We start from the raw sequence: 22,091 nt of genomic DNA, 5'->3' as shown, positions 1-22,091 counted from the left end.
CCAGAAGAGTGCAGTCCTAGGAACAGCTAAGATATTTGCACTGAACCCTCAAACTCCCAAGCCTCTGGTAGCGGATCCAAGCTTCAGGAACACACATACCACCCTCCCCAAGGGGTTAAGAGGGACAATTTCAACCCAGTTTCATGGCAAGTTGTGATTCAGCAGCACGAAATATACATTAATCTATTGGTTTGCGATATTGTGATGAAAAGTGCCTCATTTTCGTCATGACAGCACAAATTTTTTTCAGTTCAATTTATTTTCCTTTATATATTATACAGACACCCTCTCTACTTTTAAGATTAGGCTTAAAACTTTCCTTTTTGCTAAAGCTTATAGTTAGGGCTGGATCAGGTGACCCTGAACCATCCCTTAGTTATGCTGCTATAGACTTAGACTGCTGGGGGGTTCCCACGATGCACTGTTTCTTTCTCTTTTGCTCTGTATGCACCACTCTGCATTTAATCATTAGTGATCGATCTCTGCTCCCCTCCACAGCATGTCTTTTTCCTGGTTCTCTCCCTCAGCCCCAACCAGTCCCAGCAGAAGACTGCCCCTCCCTGAGCCTGGTTCTGCTGGAGGTTTCTTCCTGTTAAAAGGGAGTTTTTCCTTCCCACTGTCACCAAGTGCTTGCTCACAGGGGGTCGTTTTGACCGTTGGGGTTTTACATAATTATTGTATGGCCTTGCCTTACAATATAAGGTGCCTTGGGGCAACTGTTTGTTGTGATTTGGCGCTATATAAAAAAAAAAAAATTGAATTGAATCTGTGATGGTATGGGGTGTGTTAGTGCCCGTGGCATGGGCAACGTACACATCTGTGATGGCACCATCAATACTGAAAAGTACATCTAGGATTTGGAGCAACACGTGCTGCCATCCAAGCAACGTCTTTTTCAGGGACATCCCTGCTTATTTCAGCAAGACAATGCCAAGCCACATTCTGCACGTGTTACAACAGCGTGGCTTTGTAGTAAAAGAGTGCGGGTACTAGACTGGCCTGCCTCCAGTCCAGACCTGTCGCCCATTGAAAATGTGTGGTGCATTATGAAGTGCAAAATACGACAACGGAGACTCCGGACTGTTGAACAACTGAAGTTGTACATCAAGCAAGAATGGGAAAGAATTCCACCTACAAAGCTTCAACAATTAGTGTCCTCAGTTCCCAAATGCTTATTGAGGGTTGTTAGACGGAGGAACACAGTGGTCAACATACCACTGTCCCAGCTTTTTTGAAACGTGTTGCAGGCATCCATTTCAAAATGAGTAAATATTTGCACAAAAACAATAAAGTTTATCAGTTTGAACATTAATTATCTTGTCTTTGTGGTGTATTCAATTGAATATAGGTTGAAGAGGATTTGCAAATCATTGTATTCTGTTTTTATTTACATTTTACACAACGTCCCAACTTCATTGGAATTGGGGTTGTAGCGCCACTTTGAAACAAGACACATGGGACACTCTGCTTCTATGTGTAGTAGCTAGTACTCTCTCTCTCTCTGTGCTGTGTGTTTGACTCCTCCCTCATCACTCACTCACTCATTTTCAACCGCTTATCCGGGATTGGATCGCGGGGCCAACAGCTCTAGCAGGAGACCGCAGACTTCCCTTTCCCATGCCACATTGACCACCTGGGATCCCAAGGTGTTCCCAGGCCGGTGTGGAGATATAATCTCTCCACCTTCCACTCCCACTCACTAATAATTAACTCAGGAGGTGAACTCATGATCTCTGGCATGGGAGGTGGACTCTAAAAAGCTAAAACCCAGGCCTTAGTGATCGATCTCTGCTCCCCTCCACAGCATGTCTTTTTCCTGGTTCTCTCCCTCAGCCCCAACCAGTCCCAGCAGAGGACTGCCCCTCCCTGGGCCTGGTTCTGCTGGAGGTTTCTTCCTGTTAAAAGGGAGTTTTTCCTTCCCACTGTAGCCAAGTGCTTGCTCACAGGGGGTCGTTTTGACCGTTGGGGTTTTACATAATTATTGTACGGCCTTGCCTTACAATATAAAGCGCCTTGGGGCAACTGTTTGTTGTGATTTGGCGCTATATAAAAAAAATTGATTGATTGATTGATATAGCGTCAAATCACAACAGAGTTGCCTCAAAGCACTTCACACAAGTAAGGTCTAACCTTACTACTGCCCAGAGCAACAGTGGTAAGGAAAAACTCCCTCCGAGGAAGAAACCTCAAGCAGACCAGACTCAAAGGGGTGACCCTCTGCTTGGGCCATACTACAGACATAAATTAGAGAAACAATTCACAGAACGAATATACAGGAAATGCTGTTGGTGCACAGGACAGGAGGATCACCAGCACAAATACAACTGCCATCTCTGGATGGAGCTGCACCTTAAACAGAGAGAAAAAATAGAATCAGACATCAGAAAGACAAGAAATACTGTATAATTTGTCAGCATTAAACAACAAGAAAAACAGGAAATACTAAAGTGATCGCCGGCCACTAGCCTGAATTCATTCTAATTCATTCCGTGATGGCTGCACGAAATTAAAAAAAGGGGGGGGGGTTATGGTTAGGGTGGGGGGGGTGAGTAAGATTAGGTTATGGTTAAGGTTAGGGTTTGGGGTAGGAGTAGGGTTAGTAATTGTGAGTTTAAAAAAAAAACCCTGCCACCAAAATTTGACTCATTTCGTCACGGGAGCACGAAAGAAAATGTGAGACTGGGCTGACAATTTATATATACAGATGTGCTCAAATGTTTACATACCCTGGCAGATTTTCTTTTTCCCATTTTTCAGAGAATATGAACAATAACACAAACCCTTTTTTTTTCTCATGGTTAGTGGTTGTGTGAAGCCAATTATTGGTAAACAACCAGGTTTACTCTTTTTATATCATAATGACAACACAAACTACCCAAATGACCCTGATCCAAGGTTTACATACCCCTGTTCATAATACTGTGTTGCCCCCTTTAACATCAATGATAGCTTGGAGTCTTGTATCACCAGTTATCCATCTTCATGATGAAGTGGTATAGAGGAGGATTTTCTTAAAAAGAAGACCTGAAAGTTTAGCTACAAATTGCCAGAAGGTACATCTGAGATGCAAACCTGGATTTGATCTGTTTTGGTGAAAGAAAATCCTTCTCTGCTCTACTCCACTATGAAGCTCAGAGTAGTGATTCAAAATGCAAAGCTTGCACTGTGCACAATTTCTCCAATCATAGCCACATAAGCCCATAACTTCTTCTGGGTGTCTTGGTGGCTTAAATAAAGTCCAAAACATATTCAGTGGCAGCTTTACCATCAGAGAGCCTCGTCCACAACCACCACAAAAGACTCCAAGCTGTCAGTGATGTTAAAGGGGGAAATACACAGTATTAAGAAAAGGAGTATGTAAACTTTTGACATTTGAACCTGCAGGGTCATTTGGGTAGTTTGTGTTGTCATTTTGATTTAAAAAGAGGAAACACAGTTGTTTGACAATAAATGGCTTCACCCAACCACAAACCATGAGTGAAAAAAAAGTTTTTGTGTTCTCATTCATATTCTCTGAAAAATGGCCAAAAAAAATAAACTTCTGCCAGGGTATGAAAACTTTTGCGCACAACTGTGTGTGTGTGTGTGTGTGTGTGTGTGTGTGTGTGTGTGTGTGTGTGTGTGTGTGTGTGTGTGTGTGTGTGTGTGTGTGTGTGTGTGTGTGTGTGTGTGTGCGTGTGTGTGTAGAAACTGCGAGCTGGTAGAATCACAGTTTCTACCAGTAGAGACTGTGATCATAATCTCTGCACTGTTTTAATTGCTGAATATAGCAGTATCCTGATATTTTATTAGGGTCAGGTCAGGTGACTTTATTTGACTTGCGGCAAACAAAAAGGGCATCCATGTTAGTCAAACACAACAATAACAATGAAAACACTAAAAACACTAACGAAGAACATATGCAAAACAAGATGTAACACAAACACCACCGGGGACTCACAAGCTTACTAAACCACTAAAAAAGAAGCATTTGGAAAAACCACTAAAAGATGGTCAGCATAAAACTGATGTGCAAAGGGCAAATAAATATATAAATATGTGCAAAACCTACTAAGATTTGTTCAAATGCACAACTGCCGCTGGGACAAAACTACTCCTGTAGTGTTTTGTCCTACACCTTGGGACTTTAAACCTATGGCCAGAAGGTAGAAGCTAAAATTCATTAGCCAGAGGGTGGAAGTCATCAACTGTGATGCAGCTGGTTATCTGCTGTAATTGTTTGGTGTACAGGGACTCTACACTCAGCTGTGACTCACCAATCAGCCGACTGGACCATTTAATAATCTGATCCAGTCTGTTCCTGTCCTTCAGTGTCAGACTGCCAAACCATGCCAGTGGCATCATGCCACCAAAGAAAAAGATAAAACAGATTCAATAAAAGCACGATAAAATAGTGTTAACATGGTTCGGCCGATGTGGAAGTACGACAGTTTCCTGAAGCAAACCAAGCGCTGGTGTCCCTTCCTGCACACCGCCTCACAGTTTGCCTCAGACTTCAGCGAATTATCAATAATAGTCCCAAGGTATTTATACGTTTGCACAATTTCAACTGGTTGATCATTAATTATTGTGTTGTCAGGTGTGCTACCATGCTTCCTGAAATCAATGACCATATCTTTAGTTTTTGATGTATTGATCTGAAGATATGAGTCCTCACACCATTTAACAAAATGGTCAACTACAAGACCGTGACTGCTCTCATTACATTTCTGATCAGTGTTTACTTTGTTCAAATATAGTTGATCACTGTTGTTGCAGTCCCTACTGATAGGAACTCTGATCCAAATGTTGTCAAAGTAGTACTCTTAGTAAGAGAAGGCAAAAATACAGGAAATGTAATTGATTAATATCATGCATTTTATTCAGATTCAAGCAAAGCATTAAGTCCACTTCCATTCAGAAGAAACAACTACTGAAATTTTATTTTGACACATATCAATTACTGGTAGAGATTGTGATCGATCTGGTAGAATCGCAGTTTAAGTATAAATATACAGTATATACTTACACAGACAAACAAATTTTGGCACATCATAAATCCTGTTGATCATATGAGCAACAGGATTTATGAATGCTAATGTTAGTATTACATTATGTGCTGCCAGTGCGGTGTCATGTGCATGTTCATATTGGGTGTTGTGTTGCTAATGAGCTAACATTTGCATTTATGTGTTTATGTTAGCATGTAAGTATTTTTTAAACACATTATAAATCTCATTGTTCACAGCGGGGGCTGTGACGCCAAGCTAGCCTAGTTATACAACACATTATATAAAGACTGTAACTAAAATAAAGAAGCCGTACTGCAACACAATAGCAGAGTTTACCAAATACGAATTGCAAGTGGTTTAAATATATATAATTTACAATGACCTTGGAACATGTTTCTCAGTACAGGAAAGATGACTATGTCAGCAGATTATGTACAAAATATTCCCCGTGATCATAATAAAGCTTATTGTATTTATCAACTCATATTTCATAAATGCTATGAAAAAAGAAAATTATTAAAATACTTAGGTATTGTTATTTTGGATATTTTATGTCCATCAATTTAATAAATTTAATGAAATATTTTAAATATTTTTATTTGGGGAATTTCAACAAGATTACAGTGGATATACATGCAGTGTGTGTGTGTGTGTGTGTGTGTGTGTGTGTGTGTGTGTGTGTGTGTGTGTGTGTGTGTGTGTGTGTGTGTGTGTGTGTGTGTGTGTGTGTGTGTGTGTGTGTGTGTGTGTGTGTGTGTCAATGTATCTTGCACTGTTTCAGAACTCGACCCTCAGTTTTCTAAGTAGAGTCGCTGTTTTTGTTTGTTTGTTTGGTGTTGTTTTTTTGTCTTTGTTTTTGTTTTGGTTTTTTGTTGTTGTTGTTGTTTGGGGGGGGGGGGGTCGTGTCCCTCCACCTGTAAAACTTGTCCTTGGGACATTTTGTTGAGAGGCATGTCTCTGAGCCAGTCGAAATATGAAATAAATCTTGTCATGAACAAACACTGCCAGTAGGTGGCGGCCTTTAACTGCAATTTAAGTAAAACATGAATGATTTTTTTTTTCCTCCCTCCTGTCCCATAAAATCACTGTTTACAGACATAAATAGTCTTTACCATAGGAACTGTCAACAGTAGTAGTAAGTAGTAAGTATGTATTTTATTATCCCTCTCATCAGTGTCCTTCCTCATGAAGTGAATAATGTCAACACTTTACTCTTATATCCTCCTGAATACCAGGACACACACATACACATATATATGTGTGTATGTGTGTATATATATATATGTGTGTGTGTGTGTGTGTGTGTGTGTGTGTGTGTGTGTGTGTGTGTGTGTGTGTGTGTGTGTGTGTGTGTGTGTGTGTCCTAGTAGTCAGGAGGATATATCATATGTGAGATTATTTATGCTCTGATTTACTTTTATATAAATAAAAATATTAAATTGTTCACAACCTCACATATGAAATCTAAATCATCACTACAAAATGCTAATTTATATAATACCACTGGGATAGGCATGCCAAGTCATAATTATATGTTGTTAACGCTAATGAGGAGAAAATAACAAGATGCCAAGTCAGAATTTGTTCAGCCGAATAATAAGATTGTAAGAAGATGCTAAATCACAATAGTAAATGATAAGTAGAGATGATAAGTCAGAATTACTTTGTTGTGCAGGCTAATAACAAGATAATAACAACATGCTAAGTCATAATTATAAAAGTTGTTTAGCCAAATAACAACATAATAAATAGATGGAAAGTCGTAATGGTAAATGTTATGTAGCGATGCTAAGTCATAATTACATATGTTGTACAGGCTAATAATGAGATAATTACAAGATGCTAAGTCATAATTACATAAGTTGTACAGGCTAATAATGAGATAATAATAAGCTAAGTCATAATTATGAGTTGTACAGTCTGATAACAAGATAATAAATAGATGCAAAATCATAATGGTAAATGCTACGTAGAGATGCTAAGTCATAATTCCAAAAGTTTGCACAGGCTAATAACAAGAAAATAACAAGACGCTAAATCATAATTATATAAGATGATCAGCATAATAACAAGATAATAAATAGATACAATGTTGTAATAGTAAATGTTATGTACAGGTGCTAAGTCATAATTACATAAGTTGTACAGGCTAATAATGAGATAATAACAACATGCTAGGTCATAATTATCTGTTGTTCAGTCTAATGACAAGATAATAAATAGATGCAAAGTCTTAATGGTAAATGTTATGTAGAGATGCTAAGTCATAATTACATAAGTTGTACAGGCTAATAACGAGATCATAACAAGATGCTAAATCATAATTATATAAGTTGTTCAGGCGCATAACAATAATAACATGTTGTGAAGTCATAATAGCAAGAAATGTTCAGTTAGAGATGTTATGTCATAATTATCTGTTGTTCAGTCTAATGACAAGATAATAAATAGATGCAAAGTCTTGGTAAATGTTACGTAGACATGCTAAGTCATAATTACATAAGTTGTACAGGCTAATAACGAGGTCATAACAACATGCTAAGTCATAATTACATAAGTTGTACAGGCTAATAATGAGGTCATAACAACATGCTAAGTCATAATTACATAAGTTGTACAGGCTAATAATGAGGTCATAACAACATGCTAAGTCATAATTATATACGTTTTTCATGCTCATAACAATAATAACATGATGTGAAGTCATAATAGCAAGAGATGTTCAGTTAGAGATGCTAAGTCATAATTAAATGAGCCATCTCACAGTTACGATTGTGCATGCCTGGGAGAGCCTATAGCACTTCCGGGTCAGCGGTCAGGGGAGCCGGCTTGCTGCAGGCTTAAACAATACGACTGGAGTTTGAATGTTTGCTTTCTTCTTCACTACTGTCAAAATTACTCATGTTTTTGCTCAGTCTCGTGTGGCTGAACGCCACTTGTCCCTCTAAGAAGCTGGTGCCAAGCGTTCAGGACCACATAACTAGTTAGTATGCTGGAGTCTCGTTCTTTATTGAAATTAACCACACAAATTGCTCCACCAACAAAGAACGGTGAGAATAAACACTGACAGGAGCTGATGGAAGCAAAAGAGTGATCTCTCTGTTCATCCTTTCTGTGTCCGGGCCATGTCGAGTCAAATTAATCTGCAGTGCCCTTCTATCTCTACCCGTCTTCCCAGTGTAACCGGTACACCGGACGCTGCCAGGGCGGGTCACGGGAATAACGTTGCAGGATTGCAAGTTGGCATCGCATATGCTCCGAACTACAACGGTATCTGATCGTCTTCGAACCTCCGACTTTCGTTCCTGATTAATGAAAACATTCTTGGTCCAATAACTTCACCTCAAGCCCCCGGCCGTCCCTCTTAATCATGGCCCCAGTTAAGAGAAGAAAAGCCACAAAATAGAACCGCAGTCCTCTTCCATTATTATTAGGATATCCAGGTGTCCCGCTTTAAACACTGTAATTTTCAAAGTAAACGCTTCAGACCGCATTATAACGGATACAATAAACCCGACTCATTGATGAAATGATGTAATGCAGATTGTATTTTCTTTGGAGGTTCATAATCGTTTCGTTATTACATCTGATTCTTTGTTATACATACTGAGAGCTGTCACTATATTCCTTTGTTCTTTTTTGCTCTAATAAAGTCCTAAAAAAATGCTTTGGACCTTGCGGACACTCAGTTAAGAGCACCGAGATCCAACTATGAGCTTTTTAACTGCAGCAACTTTATTACCACAGCTGCTGGCAACAGACAGACACAAAATACTGATAAACAGAGAGAAATTACTTAGATTTAAATAGCGCTGCTTCGGCTATGTTTGGGTCAGATGACCTCTCACCTCTCCCACAATGCAATGCATCACCTGAGAGTGTGAGATGGAGTATACATTTTGCAGGCTAATAAGAAGATAATAAAAGAATGCTAAGTCATAACGAACTAACATGCTAAGTCACTGTATTAAAGAGGAATGTTGTCATACTTACATCGTCAGCCTACATTATGTGAAGTTAAATGATGATTCCAAGAGATTGTAAGCATGGTGGGAAAAAAATATGAGATTAGTCAAAAGTGACAATCATATGAACATATTTCACATATTATAACTTAATATATTGTAATTATGAGAAAGTACTACTCAATGAACTGAAATTAAATGGAAATTGAGGGAAATTATTATTTTTTTCTGCTAAACGTGGAAAAGTCTTCTTGGGTGAAAGAGACGGCGGGAGGAGAGAAAGTCCCTGAATGTGTGAGTGAGCAAAGAGTTGGCAACAGAAGGAGAAAGACGGGAGGAATGATAAACAGAAGCCTCATTAAACTTTAATTTATTTATGTAAGAGGTAGAGAGGCGCGAGCTGATCGGCAGCCGCTCCTTTGCATGCAAACAGGAGAGAGTTCTGGGAGACTTTGTGACGAGAATATAAATCTCAGGGACATGTGGGGAATGTATCATTCAGAAGGTGGTGTAAAAATTATGAGCGACTCGTTGTAAAATGTTCATGCTTCCATTCTGAGAGAAGCGGCTTTCCCACGTTAGCTTTTCCGCCCAGCTTTCCTGAGGCCCAGTCGGTGGCGCCGCTCCGAACGGCTGAGAGCTTAATGTTGCTTCTTCTGTGGAGTGGGCAGAAAAGAGAGACAGAGGATTTTAAAAAGGCCTCTTCTGTTGCGCCGTCATGGACATCATCTGCTACGTCTGGTCGTCTGATGACGCTTAATAACAGAGTCTACTGTGCCGATAATGACTTCAAGCAAATGTTGTGGCTCAGGCAGTCAAAGACTACATTCTGTGCAGTTGGACTGGCTGTCAGAGGATCTTTGCTTCTAATCCAGCAATTTTTTGTGTGTGTGTGTGTGAGACAGAGAGACCAGGGAGGGGGGTGCTGTCACTCAAACATGACCAGATATTTTACACCTGGCTAACTTCTTTTTGGAGGATAGTTATTTTTAGTTCCCAAGGTGACAAACCTGACCTTAACTAACTTCTTTTTGGAGGATAGTTATTTTTAGTTCCCAAGGTGACAAACCTGACCTTAACTAACTTCTTTTTGGAGGATAGTTATTTTTAGTTCCCAAGGTGACAAACCTGACCTTAACTAACTTCTTTTTGGAGGATAGTTATTTTAGTTCCCAAGGTGACATACCTGACCTTAACGAACTTCTTTTTGGAGGATAGTTATTTTTAGTTCCAAGGTGACAAACCTGACCTTAACGAACTTCTTTTTGGAGGATAGTTATTTTTAGTTCCCAAGGTGACAAACCTGACCTTAACTAACTTCTTTTTGGAGGATAGTTATTTTTAGTTCCCAAGGTGACAAACCTGACCTTAACTAACTTCTTTTTGGAGGATAGTTATTTTTAGTTCCCAAGGTGACATACCTGACCTTAACTAACTTCTTTTTGGAGGATAGTTATTTTTAGTTCCCAAGGTGACAAACCTGACCTTAACGAACTTCTTTTTGGAGGATAGTTATTTTTAGTTCCCAAGGTGACATACCTGACCTTAACTAACTTCTTTTTGGAGGATAGTTATTTTTAGTTCCCAAGGTGACATACCTGACCTTAACTAATGTCTTTTTGGAGGATAGTTATTTTTAGTTCCCAAGGTGACAAACCTGACCTTAACTAACTTCTTTTTGGAGGATAGTTATTTTTAGTTCCCAAGGTGACATACCTGACCTTAACTAACTTATTTTTGGAGGATAGTTATTTTTAGTTCCCAAGGTGACAAACCTGACCTTAACGAACTTCTTTTTGGAGGATAGTTATTTTTAGTTCCCAAGGTGACAAACCTGACCTTAACGAACTTCTTTTTGGAGGATAGTTATTTTTAGTTCCCAAGGTGACAAACCTGACCTTAACTAACTTCTTTTTGGAGGATAGTTATTTTTAGTTCCCAAGGTGACAAACCTGACCTTAACTAACTTCTTTTTGGAGGATAGTTATTTTTAGTTCCCAAGGTGACATACCTGACCTTAACTAACTTCTTTTTGGAGGATAGTTATTTTTAGTTCCCAAGGTGACAAACCTGACCTTAACGAACTTCTTTTTGGAGGATAGTTATTTTTAGTTCCCAAGGTGACATACCTGACCTTAACTAACTTCTTTTTGGAGGATAGTTATTTTTAGTTCCCAAGGTGACATACCTGACCTTAACTAATGTCTTTTTGGAGGATAGTTATTTTTAGTTCCCAAGGTGACAAACCTGACCTTAACTAACTTCTTTTTGGAGGATAGTTATTTTTAGTTCCCAAGGTGACATACCTGACCTTAACTAACTTATTTTTGGAGGATAGTTATTTTTAGTTCCCAAGGTGACAAACCTGACCTTAACTAACTTCTTTTTGGAGGATAGTTATTTTTAGTTCCCAAGGTGACAAACCTGACCTTAACTAACTTCTTTTTGGAGGATAGTTATTTTTAGTTCCCAAGGTGACAAACCTGACCTTAACTAACTTCTTTTTGGAGGATAGTTATTTTTAGTTCCCAAGGTGACAAACCTGACCTTAACTAACTTCTTTTTGGAGGATAGTTATTTTTAGTTCCCAAGGTGACATACCTGACCTTAACGAACTTCTTTTTGGAGGATAGTTATTTTTAGTTCCCAAGGTGACAAACCTGACCTTAACGAACTTCTTTTTGGAGGATAGTTATTTTTAGTTCCCAAGGTGACAAACCTGACCTTAACTAACTTCTTTTTGGAGGATAGTTATTTTTAGTTCCCAAGGTGACAAACCTGACCTTAACTAACTTCTTTTTGGAGGATAGTTATTTTTAGTTCCCAAGGTGACATACCTGACCTTAACTAACTTCTTTTTGGAGGATAGTTATTTTTAGTTCCCAAGGTGACAAACCTGACCTTAACGAACTTCTTTTTGGAGGATAGTTATTTTTAGTTCCCAAGGTGACATACCTGACCTTAACTAACTTCTTTTTGGAGGATAGTTATTTTTAGTTCCCAAGGTGACATACCTGACCTTAACTAATGTCTTTTTGGAGGATAGTTATTTTTAGTTCCCAAGGTGACAAACCTGACCTTAACTAACTTCTTTTTGGAGGATAGTTATTTTTAGTTCCCAAGGTGACATACCTGACCTTAACTAACTTATTTTTGGAGGATAGTTATTTTTAGTTCCCAAGGTGACAAACCTGACCTTAACTAACTTCTTTTTGGAGGATAGTTATTTTAGTTCCCAAGGTGACATACCTGACCTTAACTAACTTCTTTTTGGAGGATAGTTATTTTTAGTTCCCAAGGTGACATACCTGACCTTAACTAACTTCTTTTTGGAGGATAGTTATTTTTAGTTCCCAAGGTGACAAACCTGACCTTAACGAACTTCTTTTGGAGGATAGTTATTTTTAGTTCCCAAGGTGACATACCTGACCTTAACTAACTTCTTTTTGGAGGATAGTTATTTTTAGTTCCCAAGGTGACAAACCTGACCTTAACTAACTTCTTTTTGGAGGATAGTTATTTTTAGTTCCCAAGGTGACAAACCTGACCTTAACGAACTTCTTTTTGGAGGATAGTTATTTTTAGTTCCCAAGGTGACATACCTGACCTTAACTAACTTATTTTTGGAGGATAGTTATTTTTAGTTCCCAAGGTGACAAACCTGACCTTAACTAACTTCTTTTTGGAGGATAGTTATTTTTAGTTCCCAAGGTGACATACCTGACCTTAACTAACTTCTTTTTGGAGGATAGTTATTTTTAGTTCCCAAGGTGACATACCTGACCTTAACTAACTTCTTTTTGGAGGATAGTTATTTTAGTTCCCAAGGTGACAAACCTGACCTTAACTAACTTCTTTTTGGAGGATAGTTATTTTTAGTTCCCAAGGTGACATACCTGACCTTAACTAACTTCTTTTTGGAGGATAGTTATTTTTAGTTCCCAAGGTGACAAACCTGACCTTAACTAACTTCTTTTTGGAGGATAGTTATTTTTAGTTCCCAAGGTGACATACCTGACCTTAACTAACTTCTTTTTGGAGGATAGTTATTTTTAGTTCCCAAGGTGACAAACCTGACCTTAACGAACTTCTTTTTGGAGGATAGTTATTTTTAGTTCCCAAGGTGACATACCTGACCTTAACTAACTTCTTTTTGGAGGATAGTTATTTTTAGTTCCCAAGGTGACAAACCTGACCTTAACTAACTTCTTTTTGGAGGATAGTTATTTTTAGTTCCCAAGGTGACAAACCTGACCTTAACGAACTTCTTTTTGGAGGATAGTTATTTTTAGTTTCCAAGGTGACAAACCTGACCTTAACTAACTTCTTTTTGGAGGATAGATATTTTTAGTTCCCAAGGTGACAAACCTGACCTTAACTAACTTATTTTTGGAGGATAGTTAGTTTTAGTTCCCAAGTTGACATACGTAAGGATTAAACAACGAGAAGCCATGCATTACACGGTTTGAATGCACGACGCGGAGTCTAAAACACCATGAGGCGAAGCGGAGTGGTGTTACTCTGCAAAGTGCATTCAAACCGTATAATGCACGGCTTCGAGTTGTTTAATCCGCTTATACCATGGTCCCACACAGTGAGCTAACACACAAATATTTATTTAAGTTAACAGAACTTGATAAAAATGTATGAGTATTTGGGACTATTTTATACCAGTCTCAAGATATTTTGTCTCAGATGCGCTTACCGAGTCTGTGGGCTCGCGCCGCAGCAGGACACTCACACCGCCCCCCTCTGCTGTGTCGAGCTGCGGCCAACTCTGGCAACAGGTCCAGAAACTACGCTCGCTGTTTTGATGCGGAGCACTCCGACAGCCCGCAAGGATAGAACCGTTCTCTTTTCTTTCCCGTCTTCAATCTTGTCCAGTTCATCTGATGTTAAATCTTTATGCCGTTGCTTTTGCTGTTCTTCTTGTTTGCTCTCCTCCTCTTTCCATTCCTCAAACATTTTATTTTGGCCAAAAATAATAAAATTCACTTGGAAAGCCATGTTTTTATCATGTTTCTGTCATTCACTTGTCAAAACACAGCTGATCTGCGCCAACTAATTTGCACGTTGCTATGGTGACGACCAGAGCGGAGTGATTATAACAGTGACTTAACTCGCTGAACTACGTGTGCGTATACATGAAAATAATGCATGCCAGTTAGACATGGAATTCTCACTGACCGTGGTATAACTGACCTTAACTAACTTCTTTTTGGAGGATAGTTATTTTTAGTTTGCAAGGCAAAAATACCAATGCAGTTGTGGGTGTATCCGCTGTGGTGACCCCGAGCAAAAATGGGAGCAGCCGAATGGACAGCAACAACAAGGTGAAATACGAGGTCTGTTAGAAAAGTAACGGACCTTTTTATTTTTTGCAAAAACCATATGGATTTGAATCACGTGTGATTGCATCAGCCAAGCTTGAACCTTCGTGCACATGCGTGAGTTTTTTCATGCCTGTCGGTTGCGTCATTCGCCTGTGAGCACGCTTTGTGGGAGGAGTGGTCCAGCCCCCTCAGCGGATTTTCATTGTCAGGAAAATGGCTGATCGACTGCCGCTTTGCTGCATCAAAATTTTTTCAGAAACTGTGAGAGACAGCCAAGTGGAAACCATTTGGAAAATTCAGATGGCTTTCGGTGAAGATCTTATGGGCATCACACAGATTAAGGAGCATTACAACCGGATTAAAGATGGCCCACAGTGGCTGAGGGCGACCGACAGGCGTAAAAAAACTCACACATGCGCACGAAGGTTCAAGCTTGGCTGATGCAATCACACATGATTCAAATCCATATGGTTTTTGCAAAAAATAAAAAGGTCTGATACTTTTCTAACAGACCTCGTATCTGACTTTTTGGGGGTTAGTTTTTTTGTTGTTGTTGTTGTTTTAGTTGGCAAGGTGACAGGCCTGGCCGTGACAGTATGGTAAACCATTTTGAAGTCAGCAGCTCTCAAAAGCTAACTGTTCAAGGGCAGTGAGGGAAGCCACAAAAACAGCTCTGTGGGACTTATAGGCTTCTGTGGCTTTGTTTGGAGAAACAGTGTAACTTTTGTCTGTTGCATCTGTAACCTTTCCCACTCTGGGCTCAGTTCCCTGGGGACCAAGACGGGAGACAGGCGGTCTAACCATGAGGCTAAAACCTGTGGGCTCTAGCGTCTGTTGCTAGAGTGTCTTTTGGCCATGGGAAGTGTGGGCTAATTAACTTCTTCTGCACAGCACCACCTGCTGGCCTCTGTTGCACATTACTAGTTTCACAATGGAGTAGCAGAGGAGTCAATCAAAAGGCAATCCTGCATAGGCATTTCATAGGGTGGTTGTGTTTATCCCCATATTTCTTAGTGTTGAGCAAATGAGCGTCTGCAACTCCTCCCTGGACAGGACCCCGGTCCGACATAGGTTGATGCCCATTTACAGCTGGGTAGACTGAGACAATGCCGATGAACGTTGTTGGCCAAGTACACAGGCAGGATGCATGACTGGGAACCAAACCCAGCTCTACTTCAACCAACTCCTTAACCCGCTGAGCTACCTGTGTATAATTTCATCTACTGTTTGCTAGAAGTCACTTGGGACACTCAAGTTTAGATTTAATGTTTTCTTGTGTTGAATCCTTCTCCGTCCCTTTCTGTCATGGACCTGTGACCCATCAGCATTTGACCTCTTCACTGCACACAGAATCAAAGCGTCGGCCGCTGAAAATGTTTGGTTAAAGCAGGTGAGTCGGCACCATCAGCAGTCTGTAAATAGAAGCTGGACACGAGTCAGGACGTGAGCAGACCCGTACAAACTTCCACATGGTATTGTGTTTGGCAGCGGGAGACGCACCGAACAAAACCCCTCTTTGTCTCACGGGTAGAAGCAGCACTAGAGTATGAAGTGGTGTTTGCTGACAGGTAATAACGAGGTTGTCTCTGTGTTTTCCATCAGTGTGAAATCATGTCGAAGGGAATCTGTGCTCCGGCGCTTTCTGTATTTTAAAGTGAAATAATCATAGCCTTTAGTAAGTGAACAATAAAAGTTAAGTAAGTTTAAGTAAGTTTGTGCTGGATATTATTAGAGTATAATGAGCGTGCGGTCTCAGCTATGGAAGAGGGCAGCAGATATGACTCTTTCATATGTGCTTCCGGCCATTACAAAAAGCCACCGTACTCTTAAAATAGCAACAAGTACTAGTCTGGACTTTATAGTACAATGTCTGAAGGAATAAGGAATAAGGTTTAAGTCTGGACTGGATCAGTCTCCAGTCAGTTTCTTTACAGCTCTTAAAGTCAATAACAGATTGCTGATTATTTTATTTCGTGTTACGTCCAAAGGAAACCTGTGATTATCGGGCTAAATGCAAACCTTTTGCATCATGTGCCTTGCCTTGACTTCAGATGTTGTCCTGCAAAAGTCCTTCATCTCATTTATTAAATGTGTTCCTTGTCAGCTGATGCCCAACGAGTCTGTTGTAAAGTTTTGTGCGTGTTCAAAATTTTGAACAGACATCAGATGGAGAGCTGGTTGCATATTTGTTTACAATTTTGTCCTCTACTTCTTTGTTACGTCTACAATAATTATGCATTTATATCCTGTGACTGTCTGATGCTTCACGCTGAGCTTCTGATTGGCCAAAGCTCCAACGTGTGGTTTAAATTCAGTACCGGGGAGAGAAGACAGTTCTTGACATGGCGACATGCAGCAAGGCTCTTCATTTCACTAAGGTCAGACAGTGCGGCTGTGTGCGCTTTTATCTGAACGTTGGACCATACCGGGAAGATTGCCTGGGTGAGTAGGCGCCACCCTAAAAGAAGGTTGTTTGTTGTCCTCACTGTTGCAACTGTATTGAACATTGGCATGGTGAGAAGATGCTATCTGCACACAAACATAGTGACAAAGTTTGACATTATGATCCCTGAGTGAGCTGGATTATAGACACATTTGCATTCAGACCTTGGTGAATTCCATTTAAATGTAGAAATGTGATGTCATCCATCCAACAGGGCCCCAAATCCAAAAGACCAATGGATTAAGTGATATTTGCCAATGGACAAATTATTTCAGCGCATAACTAATCAGTTTTCTCAATCCGTCATAGTATGACTACACTTTTAGACTGTACACTATGTATCATCAAGATAGGGCCCTTAACATGTTTTTTAACACTCTGATGAATCTTACAAATGTTGGAGTTATTTCTTACAGATGATCATATCAGTGTTGATTCAACTTTCCACATGTGATGATTAACTCTACAGAGGTTTGAGTTTACTCTTATAAAACACCTTGGGGCAACTTTTGCTGTGATTTGGCACCATATAAATTAAGTGAATTGAGTAAGAAATGCCTTCTTGTGATGGAGGTTATGAGTTTTCAACAGTGGTGTTTATTTCATTCATTTATATATACTATAGTGGTACCGTGATAGCACTCTTACATCGTAACCAGAAGGTTGTTGATTTAAATCCAAAAACTCTTAAAGCTGCGTTGTGTTGTTGTGTGTCTGTTGTGTTGACACATGCAGTTTGGAGTCACACATCTGAAGCGTGGCAGAGTGTTGAACTTTTCACTCTTTTGACAGTGTTACTTTAACTCTGGAAAAACTGTTAAGTCTGTCAGAGTTCTTTTAACACTGATCTTTTTTGCTGCATTCGGGAAACAACAGACTAAAATGGAGAGTGGAAGTGTGCGGACTGAAGTGGGTGGTTGTTGACTGAGACTGATTGTAGCTCTCGTGGCGAGTTGCCGGCTATGTGGTTCACCTGAGGTGGCGACGCACCAAAAGCTTCAAGGCATGTTCAAGTTTAGGGGCTGTGACCCTAAAAAGATAAGCCAAGGGGGTCATGGAGAAGTCAAGAAGCCATTGTTTTGAGAAATTGCAGGAGGTTTTTGTTATTTAAGTCAACAGCAACTTGTACACACCCCCTCCCCCAAACTTCCCCTTACTGCACAAAGATGTCTGCACACCATCAACCACATTAACCACATGAGCGAGGAGGAAAAGTGCAGGCTGTGGGAAAACCACGTGGAGAGTGGCACAGGGAGTGAAAGTGTGTCCGCAACATAAGACATCAATTGCACAATCCGGCGTGGAACCGTCGTGCAGTGTGACGTTACGGAGTCGCCATTGTGATACCGTCAAAGCTCCTTTCTTCCAGGATCATTTTCGACTGCAGTCAAGGACAAAAATCTACATTTATTGGGGCCACAGTGAAACTCTATCGTACAGGATTAAAACTTGATTCCCTTTCTCTCGTTCTTTACACTCGTCTGGTGGTGGAGTTAAAAGTGTTCGGTGTAAACCAGACCTTTTATCCACAAGAACATTACAGTTGACACGGTCACGACTGGGGCTTTGTCACAGCAGAAAACACTCTAATGTGAATCCATTATCTCCTCAAATGAGCAGTTTGAAGACGTTACCCTCTCGCTGACCTTCTGTTCTGAGTTAAAACCAGCCAGTGCCAAACGAGCACCAGACTTGTAAAGTACCCAGCATCCGAGCAGCTAGTATCACACATACAGGAGCAACTTTAAAAAACAACTGAATGCATGCATTAACGCTTCACTTTCTGGCTCATGTAATGGCATTCGAACATATACTCATGTACGTCACGTTTTTGTGCGTACGCAACCTTTGCACATGAGGCCCCTGGTCCTTTCTATGTGGAATTTACATGCATCACTCCACTAAAGTCATGCAGGTTAGATGAAAAGGGTAGGTACTACACTTCCCTTTTAATTTCATTTTATTAGTAAACAGAGCGGGTCGCAGTCTCAACTTTAAAGTCTGGGTCTTTTTAGTGAAGCTTAGGGCTAGTGACTGGTGTCACCGACCGAACGGTCCCCCTAAAAATCGGTCCCCCCGATGAAGGAGTTCACGGATTAACACCTCGTTTCTGCTTCAAATTGCACTCCAGTCATCATCGACCTCAACGACAGATATCTGAAGCTTTTGTACAACAATCATTTCCACATAAATTCAGCATTATTTCATCAAAAAAGGCGGCAGACGCGATCAGAGCGCTGCTGCTAAATGAGCTCCTAACTGATGCGTTCACTGTCCGTCGGACATTTCAAAGCGTCACAGAATTTCACCTCGTTTCTGCTTAAAACTGACTTTAGAATGACTTAAGGGGTTTTACCTTTATCATCTGATGGTTAATAATCCCATTAATCCATTTGACTGCTTTGGGTGAAGAGACTCCGTCTCAGACGTGCTGCTGTGGTCCGAAATGACGCATGCACAGATGCAAAAGGCGGACCAATTTTACGGGTGGACCAGTCGGTCTGCAACACCGGCAATCACCTTAGTATTTCTTCTGTTTTTCTTCTTGCTTAATGCTGACAAAATTATACTGTATTTGTAGTCTTTCTGCCACCTGATTCTGTTTTTTTCTCTCTGCTTGAGGTGCGGCTGCATCCAGCTGGCAGTGGGTGTCTTCTTCTGCAGACACCAGCTTGTACTCCCAAAATTTCCTGTATATTTGTGTTGTCAACTGTGTCAGTAGCATGGCCCAAGCAGAGGGTCACCCCTTTGAGTCTGGTCTGCTTGAGGTTTCTTCCTCAAATCATCAGAGGGGGTTTTTCCTTACCTCTGTCACCTGTGTGCTTGCTCTCTGGGTTGGTAAGATTAGACCTTGCTTATGCAAAGCACCTTGAGGCAGCTTTGTTGTGATTTGGTGCTATATAAATGAAAATAAATTGAATTGAATTGTGAATCGTGCTGGACCAAATGGTTTTCAACACGGAGGTGTTTTTCCTGTCGCGGCGCACACAGGTTTTCCGAGTCGTCACGGAAACGACTCGGCGAATTTGCGCGCACATCTTTCATTACAAAATGTCCTTAAACAGTGGAATGTCCGCATAAAGTCCTCATGCCGGCCTCTTCTGAATCTTCTCTGTTCTCTCACGACGTCCTGGGTGAATTAAGCCTTAAATTAGGATGTTTTCAGGTCGAAACAGGCCGACGACGGTGCCTGGAAGCGCTGCGTGACGTCTCGCTCCGTGGGAAGTCCTTACAGCGACAGAAACACCCCATAATCTCTCATCAACCGTTAAACTTTTCACCGAAAACCAGCTTAATTTCTCGAATAGTGTCCACTCGGATATTCCTCACAGGTCCAGAAAAAATTTTGATAAAGCAACGCGCGCCGTCTTGAGCAGCGTGTGAAACAAAGGAATTCAGCCAAGAGGGCGGGACCACATCTCACTCAAGGCCTGCCTACAGGGAAATGACGTCACCGACACGCGTGAAAAAACTCACGCATGTGCACGAGGGTTCAAGCATGATTGGTGGAATCGCATGTCATTCAAATCCATATAGTTTTTTTAAAAAATAAAAAGGTAGGATACTTTTCTAATAGACCTCGTATAAGAAAGGTCTTGCATAAACAAAGGCTGCAGAATGAGTTGCTATAGTGGATGGCTCAGCTAGCTGGACTGATGTCATCGTCCTCAGACGATTTCCAGTGTTTATTAAAATGACAGTCAGGCAGTATTTTGCTTCCTAATTTGCCTTAGAAAGCAAGAAAAAGGCTACAGATTAAAAAATGAAAAAAAAAAAAGAAAAATTGGGGAAAGGGCATTATGCTACTGGACCCCCTCTTCACCTGACGCTAAATCCATGTATTGATATAATGATTTATGATCCATGAACACAACACCCCCCCACCCCCCACAGTTGGAGTGCCCGGGTGAACGTCCTCCATCACTGAAACCAGCACTGACCTACGTTATACTCAGTGGGCTTATGATGAACATAAGGGAACCTCAAAACAGAATATGTGCACTGATCAGTCCTGACACCTGCTCCCGTGCACGCTGTGCCGTCTTCTTATTTTTAGCTCCGTGTCTTCATTCCAGCTCGAGTGCACTGTGACTGACAGCTGTCACTCCAGACAGTGTGCAGTGTCTTTGTTAAGCGTCTTTCACATTTCTTTGCAGCACATCATGTGTCACGTGCTTCCACTGAAGTCAAACTACGTGGTTTACGCGTGGCTGTGCACGCTGCACTGCAGTTTACACTGAAACACAATGTCATGGTAACTGATATTTGATGGATGTTGCTGAATCAAGTTTTCAGATGTTCCGTTATATTTTGCAGATGTCACTAGATGGTGAAAGAAGAGTCGATTCTCGGGGGATTTCGCCCTTGGAATTTTTTGTTAATTCTCTGAGTGACCTGTGTTAATAGGAGTTCCATTCCCACTCAGACTACCTGTCTCTGTCCTTGGACAAGACAATTCCTCTGTCATTGTCTCAGTCCACCCAACGATGAACGGGTTCCAGTCTTGACTGTGGAAATAACCACTGACCATAGAGCCGTATATGATGAGTACTAGACATGTTGGCAAGGAGGCGTGGTCGCCATTTTGACACCGGGCAACTCAGTGGCTAGTGCGCACTAACGTAGCTCATAAATGTTGTTAAGAAACAGCTGAAAAATGCCGGAACATTGCGTATGTTGGCCATGCCACAACCGGAGGAAGAAGGGAGACAACATTTCATTCCTTAAGTAAGTAGTTTTGGTTAATCTTGTATGGCATCATGTCTGTGCAATGCATAAAAAATTGTAAACCATGTACAGTACTGTTCAGAATAATAGTAGTGCTATGTGACTAAAAAGATTAATCCAGGTTTTGAGTACATTTCTTATTGTTACATGGGAAACAAGGTACCAGTAGATTCAGTAGATTCTCACAAATCCAACAAGACCAAGCATTCATGATATGCACACTCTTAAGGCTATGAAATTGGGCTATTAGTAAAAAAAGTAGAAAAGGGGGTGTTCACAATAATAGTAGCATCTGCTGTTGACGCTACAAACTCAAATCTATTATGTTCAAACTGCTTTTTTAGCAATCCTGTGAATCACTAAACTAGTATTTAGTTGTATAACCACAGTTTTTCATGATTTCTTCACATCTGCGAGGCATTAATTTTGTTGGTTTGGAACCAAGATTTTGCTTGGTTACTAGTGTGCTTGGGGTCATTGTCTTGTTGAAACACCCATTTCAAGGGCATGTCCTCTTCAGCATAAGGCAATGTGACCTCTTCAAGTATTTTGACATAAGAGCAATTCTACGGTAATGGAATTACAATCTGAGCTAATCTGTCATGTTAGATGCCATATGTCCAGATTTTGC

General features: G+C 40.5%; 1 long non-coding RNA gene across 1 annotated transcript; it reads right to left on the bottom strand.

Annotated features, from left to right (window-relative positions):
- Positions 1–8,258: 8,258 nt before the first annotated feature.
- LOC117530066 lies at positions 8,259–19,687 on the bottom strand. The gene is made up of 3 exons (XR_004566176.1): positions 19,676–19,687; positions 15,043–15,048; positions 8,259–8,314 (listed from the first exon to the last, which is right to left on the bottom strand). It is a non-coding gene; the product is annotated as an uncharacterized LOC117530066 (long non-coding RNA).
- Between the last annotated feature and the right edge of the window lie 2,404 nt (positions 19,688–22,091).

This window comes from Thalassophryne amazonica, chromosome 17 (genome assembly GCF_902500255.1).
Source record: "Thalassophryne amazonica chromosome 17, fThaAma1.1, whole genome shotgun sequence".
Lineage (NCBI taxonomy): Eukaryota > Metazoa > Chordata > Actinopteri > Batrachoidiformes > Batrachoididae > Thalassophryne > Thalassophryne amazonica.
This window is presented reverse-complemented; position numbering and strand designations above follow the sequence as displayed.